The 12,579-nt window shown below is 39.0% G+C and overlaps 2 long non-coding RNA genes across 3 annotated transcripts in view; both read left to right on the top strand.

The window, feature by feature from the left end:
* The window catches only part of LOC134477923 (uncharacterized), a 203,204-nt gene that overhangs the window by 127,216 nt on the left and 63,409 nt on the right, over positions 1–12,579 (top strand). The window lies entirely within an intron of this gene.
* LOC134477924 (uncharacterized) lies at positions 5,580–12,554 on the top strand. The gene is made up of 2 exons (XR_010050239.1): positions 5,580–11,735; positions 12,115–12,554. It is a non-coding gene; the product is annotated as an uncharacterized LOC134477924 (long non-coding RNA).

The following is a 12,579-nucleotide window of genomic DNA, read 5'->3' as shown; positions in this document are numbered from 1 at the left end:
GTAGATTGTAAGACGTCTCTGTAATACATTTCCCTACAAACTATATATACAGTAAATCTAACTTTTAAATCATTTATTAAAGTCATTTGGTCATCCTTTTATGAGTTTTTATAGTTATTTCTATTTCTGGACTCTTTATTTAGAATTAAAAAAAATTTTGTTTAAGTAGCCTGCATTTGAGTTGTTTCTTTATGATACATTTTAATGACCAGTAAAAATATTTATAGCACCATTTTCTCAAACTGGACAAGTATGTTGACATTGAAATTACAAAACAATAACAGCAGGAAAGTTATTTTTTATATTTTTCAAAGTATTATCATAAGATATGGGGTAAAAAATGATCAAGATAGGTTATATGTACCAATTCCCTCAAAGGACCATTACTATTCTCTGTTACAAACATACACTAATAAAAATATTGGTTAACTGGATGATTAATCTCTGTGCTTAAAATTTAAAAGCTACTGATAGTAATAACTAGACTTTAAAAACAAACTTTCCAAATTTCTTTCATTAAGCTTATTCCTATTTTGTTTTCTTCCAATTATAAATGATCCATAGATATACATTTTTTAAATGATAGTATAGATTTTTTTTGCAGTACAAAGAAATATTGAAAATGTTATCTTGAACTTTACTATTTTACTTACTCAGTTCTTCTGTAACTTCTAATGTTTTTCACATGAATCTTTGGGATTTAAAAAAAGTATAATCATGTCATCTTTATTAATTTTAAAGTTCAAGATGATGTTATTATTGCAACTATTAATCTGTCTTTCTTTTAAAAATACATATTTTCTTTTTCCCAATATTTTACATTAATAAAAACCACAAATCTTATGTGAAACAAAAATGATAATGGTGGATTTTATTCTTGAGTTTAATGAGTACACTATTGAGAGTAAAATTAGCCAATTACATAGCATTTTTAAACTAATTTCATTTTAAAGATTTCTGATGTGATTCTTTATTAGATTTTAAAATATTAAGTCAGTTATCTTTCTGAAATAGTTCACTTTAAGTTTTTAAAACTTTTATTTGTATCACAATATTCATTAAAATTGAGTGATTTTATTTATGAAAATTAAAATGTCTAAATGTAGTTTGACTTTTGGTCAAGTCTGTTTTTTAAACAATTTTCTGTATCTTTGGTTGTTAGTTCATACAAACCTTTTTTTAAAAGTCACATTCTTTTAATTAATTTAAATCAAGACTACTACATAATGATCTCTTTTTGTACGGTAAGAGTGTGTTACTAACATCTTACAAATTTTCAATATCTTTGTGCTTTATGTTCATCTGTAAGCTGTCACATGGATAAAATGAAATAGTATGTACTTCAGTATGTGAAATAATTCATTTCATGTTCTTTGTCCTCTGCTTTCTATTTTTGTTTTGTAAAGGAGTAAGATCCAGTTTTTTCCTATTTTGAATTCTGATGGACTCTGATTTTTTTCGTTCTAGAATAGTTTAAAGGTAAATATCCTATACCTACCATTAATTTAAAACAGGCTATAAACATTCCTAATCGCAGTAGTTATTAACTTATTACTATAAATCAGCCACAATTACTTTTGGCAAGAGTTCAGTAGTTTGCTATTAGTTTAGTTCTATACATTTCAACAATTAACTTTCTCTCTCCTCCATGGAGGATACGACATTTTCGCCCTTTGTGACTCCCCCTTTCTTCTATTCATCATTTGTGTAATCTGTGGGCTTTTGCATTCATTATTTTTGATTTATTTTGTTCTACTTTATTTGAACAATTACCCCAATTAGATAATTCAGCAAATATCAAGTCTCCTTTTTCCCCCTTAATTATTCACTGTTCTCCTATCAATTGCTATCGTTTCCTATGAACATTTGGTTATTTTAAAAAAAGAAAACGAGAAAAGGAGAATTGGCTTCTCTGAACCCATTCATCATTTCCTGTATCATATTTCTATCCAAGGACCCACACCTTGGGATTTCGTGAGCTGGTTAATACCCTGGGTGCCTGTGCAGGAAAATCGTTTATAAGTTTCTAAAGGACTGACCATTCGAAATCTCTTTCTGTCTGCAATTAGCAGGGTAGCTGTCTATGACCTTCTTAGATTCAGCCTTTTCTCTAGGGGCTCCTGAAGCTCTAATTCCATTATCTTGTAATGGCAGTAAAGAAATCTGTAGAAATCATAATCGTGAACCATTGAGAAAGATTAAGTTATTATTCCTAAAGTTTATTTATAGTTATCTTCCAGAGTTCACTTAGGTTTATTAATTTGGCTTCAGACAGTGATAGTTCTTTTTAAAAATTTTTAATTTAATGAATTTCACATTCTTTTAATTGGTTCTTTTAAAATCTTAGATTTAAAAAAATTATACCTTGATTATTAATTTTGCTCTTCATGTCCTTTCATTGTTTACATGTTGGATTTCTACTTTTTCTCTCCCATGTCCCTTATGTTTTCTGTTATTCTTTTGATCTGGATATGAGTTATACTGATCGAGATATTTTCAAAATGTGTAAGTGCTACTCTTGGCTTCCACCTGCCAGGAATATAACAGATGCAACATACTGTCTTCAAAATTAGACTCCTCACAATGCCCATAGCTTTATCTACCAGAAGGATTCTGAGTTTGCAATTTGCTGATCCTGTCAAGGAATGTGAAGAGAAAGGAGTTTGCCTGTGGGCAGAGTGTGACCTAGTTAGGAGGACTGAGTGTCCTCTTTCAGTTCAGTATTTGGGCAGCATACAATCCACTCAAGCTGACCTGTGAAGTTAACCTTCGTACACACTTAATCTTACTTGGTTCTCACAACTTGCTATTTTGTAGTGACACAGGGGGTGATAAACTATTGATTGTCCCATATTTATTTTACTCTGCTTGTCCATAAGAGAGCTGAGATTCACATGCAGCGCTCCCTGGAGCTAATGCTACAGTGGTTTCTTGTATATTGCACTTGTCTTTCAATGAGAAAAGTTTGTGGTCCACAGTGAGGAGCTGTTAAGCAGACAAAGCATGTGTACTTACCAACATTTTGAAGAGTTAATTAGTAGAATGTGTGGGACTGATTTGAGTTTTGTTGAGATTAGGAAGTGACTGACTAGGAGAACAATGTTCACTCTAGAGTGTTGTTTGACACCTCTAGGTCATTAACCAGGAGTGTATTTTATTATTGAGAATTTGAAGCATAATCCTGGAGCAAACATGCATTATGCTAAGCCCTTTCTTAATTTGCTAACAAAATGGATTTTAGATAAGTTTTCTTTTATAGTAACTATATCCTTTATCTCCCTATAAAGTTGTTTGATTTAATTTGATTTAATTTTATTTATTAATTATTTTATTTATTTATTTATTAAATTTATCAATTTAATTTGATTTAATTATTAATTACTTTCACTTTCTCCTTCCAAATGCTTAAGATTAAGTGTTATTATTCCCTTTTTACAGATTGGAAAATTAATTGACACTTCAATATTTTTTGTACGTGTTACTGAAAGGCAACAGAACACAGTGGTTAAGAGCTAGACTCTGGGCCCAGACCCTGACTCCACAGTCTCCTAGCTTTGTAATTTTAGTCAGTTATTTAGCCTTTCTTCATTTGTAAGTGATTTGTTATAAATGAGTCATTGTATGAGAAGCCCTTAGGACAGTACCAGACACAGACCAAAGTATCTAGGTGTTAGTGGATTTTTATCATCACTGAAAGGTAAGCACTGTTTTAGGTGCCAGAGATAAGAGTGGTGACTAAAATGGACAAGGTTTTTTGTTCCTTATGTTTGTAAAGCTCACATGCTATTGGAGGACATGAATATCCATCTTTATTGCCTTTCAAGTAGTATTTTCAGTATCAAATATTATTTTGACAACAGAAGAAACACTTGCAATAGAAGAAAGATAAATGGTGTGCAAACACAGCAAACATCTCACCATAGCAGCAATCAAGAACCGTAAAACACTTGAACATTTTTACTTATCAGCTTGACAAAGAGGAACAGGTGGCTCTGGTGAAGTTGGGACAGAGGACACTGTGAGGGGTTTCTAAAGGTCAATCTTAGTGGCTTCTGTTGCCCTCATACTCCACCCCAATCCATCTGCAGTTCTTGTCACGTCTACTTTGAAATACATCTTTAGAAACTCTCCTGTTATCTCCCCCAAAGAACAGTCATCCTCATTCTTGGCGGGACAATTGCCACACACATTTTCTGATCATCCACTTTCCATTCAGCAACAGAATGAGGTTTTTTGTGTAGGTGTAGGCTCTCTGAATTGATCGAGTCTTTGTTTTGAGGCTCTGTAGTGAGGCCAGATTCTTTGTGTCTCTTGTAGTGTGATATTCTTCAGGGTTTCACCCTAACTATCTGGCTTTCTTTCCTTCTAGGCACATGGCAGGATTTTACTTTCCTGTCCAGAAAATAACAGGCGTGGCCATGTGTCTTACCTTGATTGACAGAAGATGAGTGGGATCGCGGGCATCGTTTCCAAGTGGAAGAGTTAAGAACCAGTCTGTATTTTCCACACTTTGCCTTTCACTCTTTGACGCATAGTGTACAAGCTAAAGCATGCTGAATTTGCCAGTGTCTTGAAGTGAGCATAATGGTGGTAGGGAGCTAAATCCTTAGCCACCTATTAACATTAGTCGAATCTGCCTAGCTGTTTCATGCTGCTGAGATTTTTGAGTTACCTCCTACAATAGCATTGTCTACCCTCTTCTGACTGACAGATCAAAATGACAGATAGGATTTTTCTGAGATGTCAACTGTATTACTATTTTCTGTCACTAGTAACACAAGACTACAGACTGGGTGAGTTATAAAGAAAATAGGTTTCTTTTGGCTCATGGTTCTGGTCAAAGCACATAGGCCATATCTAAAGATGAACTTCTTGCTTGCAGAGTCTTGAAGGCTGATCCTAACTGGATTCCTTGCTTCATGACCTGTCCCTTAGGTAACTGCTGTTTACTGAGTCCTTGCACTGTACGAAGTCTTTCACAAAATTTCTCTCTTAATCTTTACAGCAAGTCTGTTGTATCTTGGCTACACTATACTGAATTTCTCCTGACCATATCTCAGCCCAAAACTACTTAGAATAGATTCTGTGACTATAAGTATCTGAGAAAAGTAGAAGGAAGTGTGTGAGTGGGGATAGCCAAGATTTGCTCATTCAAGTTACTTCAGTGTGAGAGGTGACTGCTTTGAGTTTCTTAGGAAGGTATACTAACCCAAAGTTTATTTCCTTCGGGGAATTCGTGGGACCACTTTTTAAATGTCACCTTTTAATTTTGTGTCTAAGGATGGATAACCACAGGCTTTCTACCTAGTTGTGTAGAGACTCTTGGGTCTCTCTTTTCCACAGGTTCTTATTCATCCTGATCCCCCTATTGCTCTTACAGGAGGCATCCTGCCCCTCACTTGTTCAATCTGTGTGTATCCTCCAGACCAGGCCTTGAACCAAATTCATGTGATCACATGGAAAAGACAGATGCCTCGGGATGGAGAGGTGGATAAATGCTGGTCTTCTGTGTTGGATTCCTCTTTTCAGAAGGTTTCAAACCCTGTCATTCCCAACAAATGAAAGAGGAAAGTATTAGCTCAGCTTATATGATTATTATTACACTCTTAGTATCTTCTTTTTTTCTGTTTAGATTCTCTGTCTATGGTCATACTTCCTGGTAGAGAGAAGCTTCAATAATCTTGACTGTTTTTACTTCCAGAGAAAACAAATTCTGCACAGAGGCACAAGAAACAAAGGTTTCTTCAAAACTTAAAACAACCTATTTTGGGTAAGATCAATCTTTGGTGAAAATGAATTTTCCCTAAGCAATAATTTGAACATAAGTGGCTGAGATATTTAATTAACCTGTGAATAGCTTCAGAACACATCTGACTGTATTATTCAAATTAAAATTGAGATATGGTCTGTCTTCCCGGTCAACACAAAGGGCATATTGACATAAAGTCTAGAAAAGCAGAACTAAAAAAGCAGAATATTTCAGAGCATGTCCACTGCTGTCCTGGTAAGACACCACTGGCTGGGGGCCATTTCTACCAAATACAGAAGATAGAGGAATGGTGCTGAGCAGTTGGATAAATGAATAAGTTGGGGTGACTGTTCTTCCTCCAATTCTGTGTTCACCACGACAATCTTCTGGTTATAATCTTGTTTTCCCTGCAGATTCTCCTACGGAAATAATTCTGACTACAGAAAACTGGCAGTCGAAGTTGTTGGCAGTTCTATTTTTATGGCTAATTAATAAATTGAAATCTCCCAAGCCTGAGCACCATGGAGCATGCAGACCAAGTGGAATTTCTAGGATTACAGAGGGATCCTGCTTGACCTAGAGTGACCTCAGTGGATGCTGTCTCCAAGGTCACATGCCCAGGGTGCCACTGGACTCTCTAGATGAGCTCTTTATTTCCTTTCAGTAAATGTGAGGGATCAGAATGATAGTTATGGTGTATAGTGCTAGAATTCTACCAGTTTGGATTTAGACCATAGGCATAACTATATTTATGTTCTTGGTTTATCATTTAGTCAATTGTTCCTGTTACAAACTGATTATCACTATGTTCTGAGCATTTTATTAGGCACGGGAATACAGTGACAAATAGAGTACAATTCCTACCATCAGAAGCTTTCAGTTCAATTATAGAAACCCTATTTTAAACAAATAGTCAGACGGTATGCTAAATACCTAAACACTGTTACAGAAAAAGCTATGCTGTAGGATTGGTTATGTGTTTATGTAGACAAATTAAAGAAGGCTTCATAGCATTTAAGCAGCCTTGCACGTAACCAGGAATTTGGTGGGTAGATGGGAGAATCAGCAATTCTCCAGGAAAAGTGAAGAACATCCTCAAGTAAGTGGATCATCCAGGATGGAATGGAGGTTATCCCACAGTTTGGGTTGGGAAATAGAGACCAGGAGAGTGGATGAAGCTGGAAAGGTAAGCCGGAACTGTCAGGTGATGGGCTTTGCAAGTTATACTAAGGACTTCTGTTTTTGTGCTGTACATTGCAGGAGGAATACATGAAAGATTCCCCAGGGAACGTCGTTTATCACAGCATTGGTCTGATTACAGAGGTTGGGTGGGATGGGGATGGGTCTGGCCTCAGGAAGACCAATCTGCAGACTCTTTCTGCAGTCTGGCTGAGGGCTGAGGGTGAGAACTGTTGCAATTAATATCAGGACAGAAATTTGAAAGAGGGTTCAAACAGAATTAAGGCAGGTGAGGTGTCATAGGGACAGGAAGAGGAAGAATGTTTGATTCCCACATTTCTGATTTGGGGTAGTCAGAGTGCTGTTAATCTCCATAAGCACTGAAAGGAAGACCAAAAACTTTTATGGGTGAAAAATACAGATTTATTTTTGTATTGACTTTGATCTATTCAGGTCAAATTTGAAACCTGAGAGAGATTGCCAAGCTGGAAATAAATGTTTTATGATTAAAGAATGAGCAGCAGTAAAGCGAGGGAATGGGTATTGCCTGAGAAGGTTGTGTTAAGTGAGGAGGGAACGGTGCCAGAGGCGGCCTCGAGAGAACTTTAACATTCAGGGATGGACTGCGGCGTAAGGGGAGCTGGGAATAAGGAGCCAATGGATGATTTGTTTTGGAATATTTCCATGCTAAATTGTCTGGCTGACAATGGCCAGGACTGTTCTTTGCATTTTTTTTTGGTCTCCTTCCCCCTCCTTCGTCTTCTTCCCTTTCACCCCCTTTTTGCCTTCCTCTTTTATTCCTCCTCCTTGTACGCTTCTCCCTTCCCCCTTACTTTTCAATTCTTGGTTGTTCCAAAATAAAGCCTAGGGACTTTGAAAATGCATTTCTTCCTATATTTTTTCCCTACCCAACTTCAGAATCTTAAATATACAGTGTTCTGGCTGGGTAACAGTCACGTGACAGCTAATAGCAAGAAAAACTTAACATTGAATGAGCATTTTATGTATCCCATGGATAATCTCATTTGGATCTTCCAAAATCCCGTGACGGAACTTTCTGTCTTCATTTTAACTGGGATGAAACAGAGGCTCAGAGATGCTACACATCCTCCCCACAGTCACACAGCCAGATGTGATAGGATTTAAACCTATGTTTATGAGCCTGCATTCTATATGGTGTTGTCTTTTTTGATTTCCTGTTACTTGTTCCTCTTATCAATTCTAGTTTGGTGATGTTCCATCCATTTGCACTCAGCGTTTCTTTGAATATTGAACCCTTAATTCTGACCTGCCCGAGAAAAGTTCCCTTCTAAGTGTGTCTCTTTCCCTGTGACTTCAGTAAGACCTCTGGCTCTATTCCAGGTTTTCACCTGCTTCCTAATAATCCCTGCATCTTTGCAAGCACAGCCCCGGTTCCCATGTCCTACCTACTGCTTGGTTTTCAGTTCTGCTCCTGCTGGTTGACTTTGCCAACAAGGCGGTAACCTCGCTCCTGATGAATGATGATGATAATAATAACAGCAAATGCTTGCACTTATGATATGAAGACACGTACTCCCTCTTCTTAGCTCACAACCACCCTGAGGAGGAGTCACGGAGCTTGCCATGACCTCCTCACTTCTAGCCTTTGCCCTGATTGGCCTTCCCACAGTCCTTGGGGTTCCCCCCTCTACTCTGCAGGGTCTATGGCGTGTCCCTGTCTTGCTCCTCTTCTGCTGGCAGCCCAAACCTCCCTGGCTAAGGTCTCTGTGTGACGTTGTAAGGACGGAGCCTCCATTTCCTAGGAACTTTGTCTCCTCTTTCCACCACTTCCGCTTTTGAGAATAAACTCCCCCAAATCCGCCTTTTCAAATTGCTGGCAGTGTTTCAAACAGAGTATTAAAGTGCTTCATTGCTGTAAACAGAACACTAAACAGTCGTGGTCTTTCTTCAGCACAGAATACAGGGAAGGCAGGTCCGCTGGGGCAAACCTGTCACTGTGGTTTTCTGGAGGAAACATTGTTGGGTTGGTTGAGTTTTACTTTATTTATTTGATTTCTCTGAGTGTAATAAACTGGGTAACCTACCAGCCCTTGGTGAAGCCGAGGAATGTCTCTCCTCACAATTCTTAAATTCTTCCCTCTGCAATTTGAGTGCCCCATAGCAGAGAGAAATGGAAGTGGCTGGAGGTTTTTGTACTGCAAGACTAGCATGCTGTATAGTAACATTCCTGTAGCAACAGTTTTATTACACAGAAGAAATGAAGCCCTCTTGTATGGAGGAAAGCACAAAGCTTGCACCAATTTAGGATTAAAAATGAAATTTCAGATTTCCTGTTTGTTATAGGTGTGGTTCCCATGGGCTTCCATCAATTTTCTCCTAGGTCAGAGGTATTTTGGTGGAAATTTTGTGATGCTCTGACCTAGTGTGTGCGTGAACAGAGGCAGGTGTACGGATCCGGTGCTTACTAGGTGTTCTCCCTCCCTTTCTGTCCCTCTTTCCTTCTCTCATTCTGCGCTTTTTTTCTCTCCCCTTTCACCTCAGTTGCTAGCTCTTATTTTCTGTCTTGGTGAAATGCTCTCTTTAGTGGCACTGGCCTTCCTCAGGCACCAGTGTGCTTGGGAATTGTACAGCTGTCATGGACTCTTAGAATGCAAGAGCCTGCAGCAACCACAGAAGCCCGCCCCTTTCATATGCTACATGGAAGTCAGTCAAGGTCACATAGCTGGCTAGAGGCTGAGCCAGGCAAGACCCCTGGGTTCCTGGCTCGTGGTCCAGAGAGCTCAGCAAAGTCAAATGGGCTGTCAACCAATGCACTAGCTCTCATTTCATGAACAGGTTGTGGGATTTGCAGCTCATTTGTTGTTGGTGCTGCCATAAGAACAAGATCATGGTGATGATAGGAGGTGTCCGCTCCAGATTAGTAATAGAACAGCCCTTCTGGAAATACCAGAGCTGGAGCACTTGCCAAACTGTAGTAACCGGTGCCCATGAGGCTCAGGAACCCAGATCCAGCCAAAACCAGGGCCAGCTGCTCGAGGGGAAGGAACGATCTGTTCCTTCCCTGCCCATATGGGGAGCTGGGCATGGCCTGAGGCAGGCCACTGTTAGCACAGCTGCTTTCCTGAGAGGAAAGACATCGCGAATGCCTCCACATTCCTGCATCCTTGTTCTCCTTGGCAACAGACTGAGTTATTTTTCTCAATGATTATATGGTAGATTAATAACTAAAAGCTATTTTTAAAAAATTTATGGGCAAATCCAGATCTCTTCTTTCACATAAACGAGTGCTACATGGATGTTAGACTTAGATGAATCCAGATAATTTTGTATCCTATCTTCTTTTCCACAAATATCTCAAGAATTACTCCAAGACAGGTCTTTTGAGAGGAGCTCGGAAAATAGGAGAGATACATTCCCTGTCCTCAAGGATCTGATCATCGACTCGGGGAGTATTTAGTTTTCTACTGCTGCTGCAGCAACTTACCACATATTTGGTGGCTTAAACAACACAATTGGTTATTTTACAGTTCTTGTGGTCAGGAGTCCAAAATAGATCTTGCCAAATCCAAGTGCTGAAGGCCTTGTTCCTTCTGGAACCTCTGGGGGAGAATCTGTTTCTTGCCTGATCTGGCTTCTAAGTCCACCCACATTCCTTGGCTTTTGGCTCCCTTTTCCATCTTCAAAGGATGGAACAATAGCCAGGAAAGCCTCTAACTGCTATCTCCCTGTTCATACTCATCCACCTCCCCCTTCCACAGCTAAGGACCTGTGGTGACTGCATATGCTGCTCCCATGGGTAATCCTTTCATCTTTAAGTTTGATTAGCAGCCACTGGCACCTTTTATCATGTATGCCAACAGATTCACAAGTTTTGGGGGTTGGAATACAGCCTCATGGGAGGCTTTAATCTGTCTTCCATGGAGATTTAGACACCCTCCTAGTTGGGCACTGAACTCCAGGGATGGTGCTGTGATAGGAACACACAAGAACAGCATTTGACTCAGGGGTTGGAGTGCTGTGGAGCTGTGGTCAGGGATGATGTCCTGGAAAATGCGATATTTCAGCCTATACTTTTAAAGTGTGTGACATCCTGGCCAAGAAGAAGTAAAAGGACACACAGAAGCAAATGGAGGATGCAGATGTGGCTAGAATTTGGGGTCTGGGAAGGAGAGTTAGTGGGTGATAAGCAAGGCTGGAAAGCCATGGCAGGCCACAGATGGAACCCTCAGAAATGACAACTGGGCCTTTTGTTTTGAAGCAATGTTTGGTCTGAAGTGGGGGAAGGCAGCAAGGCATAATAAACTCCTCCAGAACTAACAGCCAGTGTTACCATCCTTAGGCTTGGGGTCAGTGGGAGGAAGGAGTTGCCAGAAGAATGTGAGACCTTTGGCTATAGGAAGAAACACCCTCTAGAAGCCATGATATTTAACAAAAAGACAAAGCAAAGAGAAACAAAACAAACTATCACATCCATGGTGCAACTACAGCTCACAGAGAAGAGAGGATCAGAGGAACAGAAACTCTTACCTAAAGAAAGATGAATCTTCCATCTTTCAGTCTGTTGTTCTTTTCTTGCATTGGCAAACCCACTTACAAGCCAAGAGGAAACTGAACCTGATGAACACAATCTGCAGGATTTAGACCTCTGGGTCAGAAGAGATGGATTAGAATGGAAAACCATAGGAACCAGACAGGGGCACCTTGCATGTCATGAATAAAGAATCTGCACTCTACACCAAAGGCCACAGAGAGGCTCAGAAGAACTTTATACAGATCAGTCAATGGCTCTTACCATTCCAAATGCATAGTGCCTTTATCATATAAGGTACAAATTTTATCTAACTTTATCTCCTACAAAATTAACAAGCTGATCTTAAATGCTATTTGTCAGCCAAAATATTGAAGGCTAATAATGCCTCATGTGCTTCTTTTTAAAAATTCTACAGGTTTACTGGGAGCCTTCAGTGCTTGAATAAGTTAACCGGTGTTGTAGTTGTGCTGTGCTTCCAAGCAGGATTTAAATGATGTATACTCATTTAGCTAAATCTGTAGCTTTATGATTTAAGATGGGATATTTTTCTGGTCCTAACTAAAGTTGCTCAGTTGCTCATGTATCTGGGGGTTATCAAATCTGTCAGCTTTCTGGAAACTGGCTTATGGTCCAATGGTATCTGATGTAGCTCTCCCTTGCATGTGTCTTTCAGTCTTCCATCAGGCCTGGCCAGGCTGCTTCTTGGCACTGTGGTCCCAGATGCAACAGTAGGATGAGAAATGGGATGAGTAGACTTTTCTCAAGTCTCTGCATGTGTCGCAACTACTGACATCCTATTGATCAAAGTGATCATTATGACTAAAGAGACTCTTTCTCTTGATGAGGGGAACTCCAAACTCATATGGCAAAGAACATGGACAGAGGAGAGAGAGAAAATTTGCACCATTAATGCAATCAATCATTGCTGGATGCCTCATTGTAGGCAATGAAGATTTATTTATCTATCAAATTATTTGTTTATTGTGAGATTCTCCAACTGTAACTGTAAGCTCTGCAAGAGTACAGCTGTATATCTAGTGACTCTAAAATAATGTGTTCTAAGTATATTTTTTCACTGAAGCTTTAAGTAAACGTGTTGAGTTGCAATGGAAATTATTTGGAGAACATTCTTTATGGA

This window comes from Cavia porcellus, unplaced genomic scaffold (assembly GCF_034190915.1).
Source record: "Cavia porcellus strain 051 isolate PalLab524CR breed Dunkin Hartley unplaced genomic scaffold, mCavPor4.1 scaffold_10, whole genome shotgun sequence".
NCBI lineage: Eukaryota > Metazoa > Chordata > Mammalia > Rodentia > Caviidae > Cavia > Cavia porcellus.
Note: the sequence above shows the minus strand (reverse complement) of the source record. Positions and strands in the feature narration are given on the sequence as shown.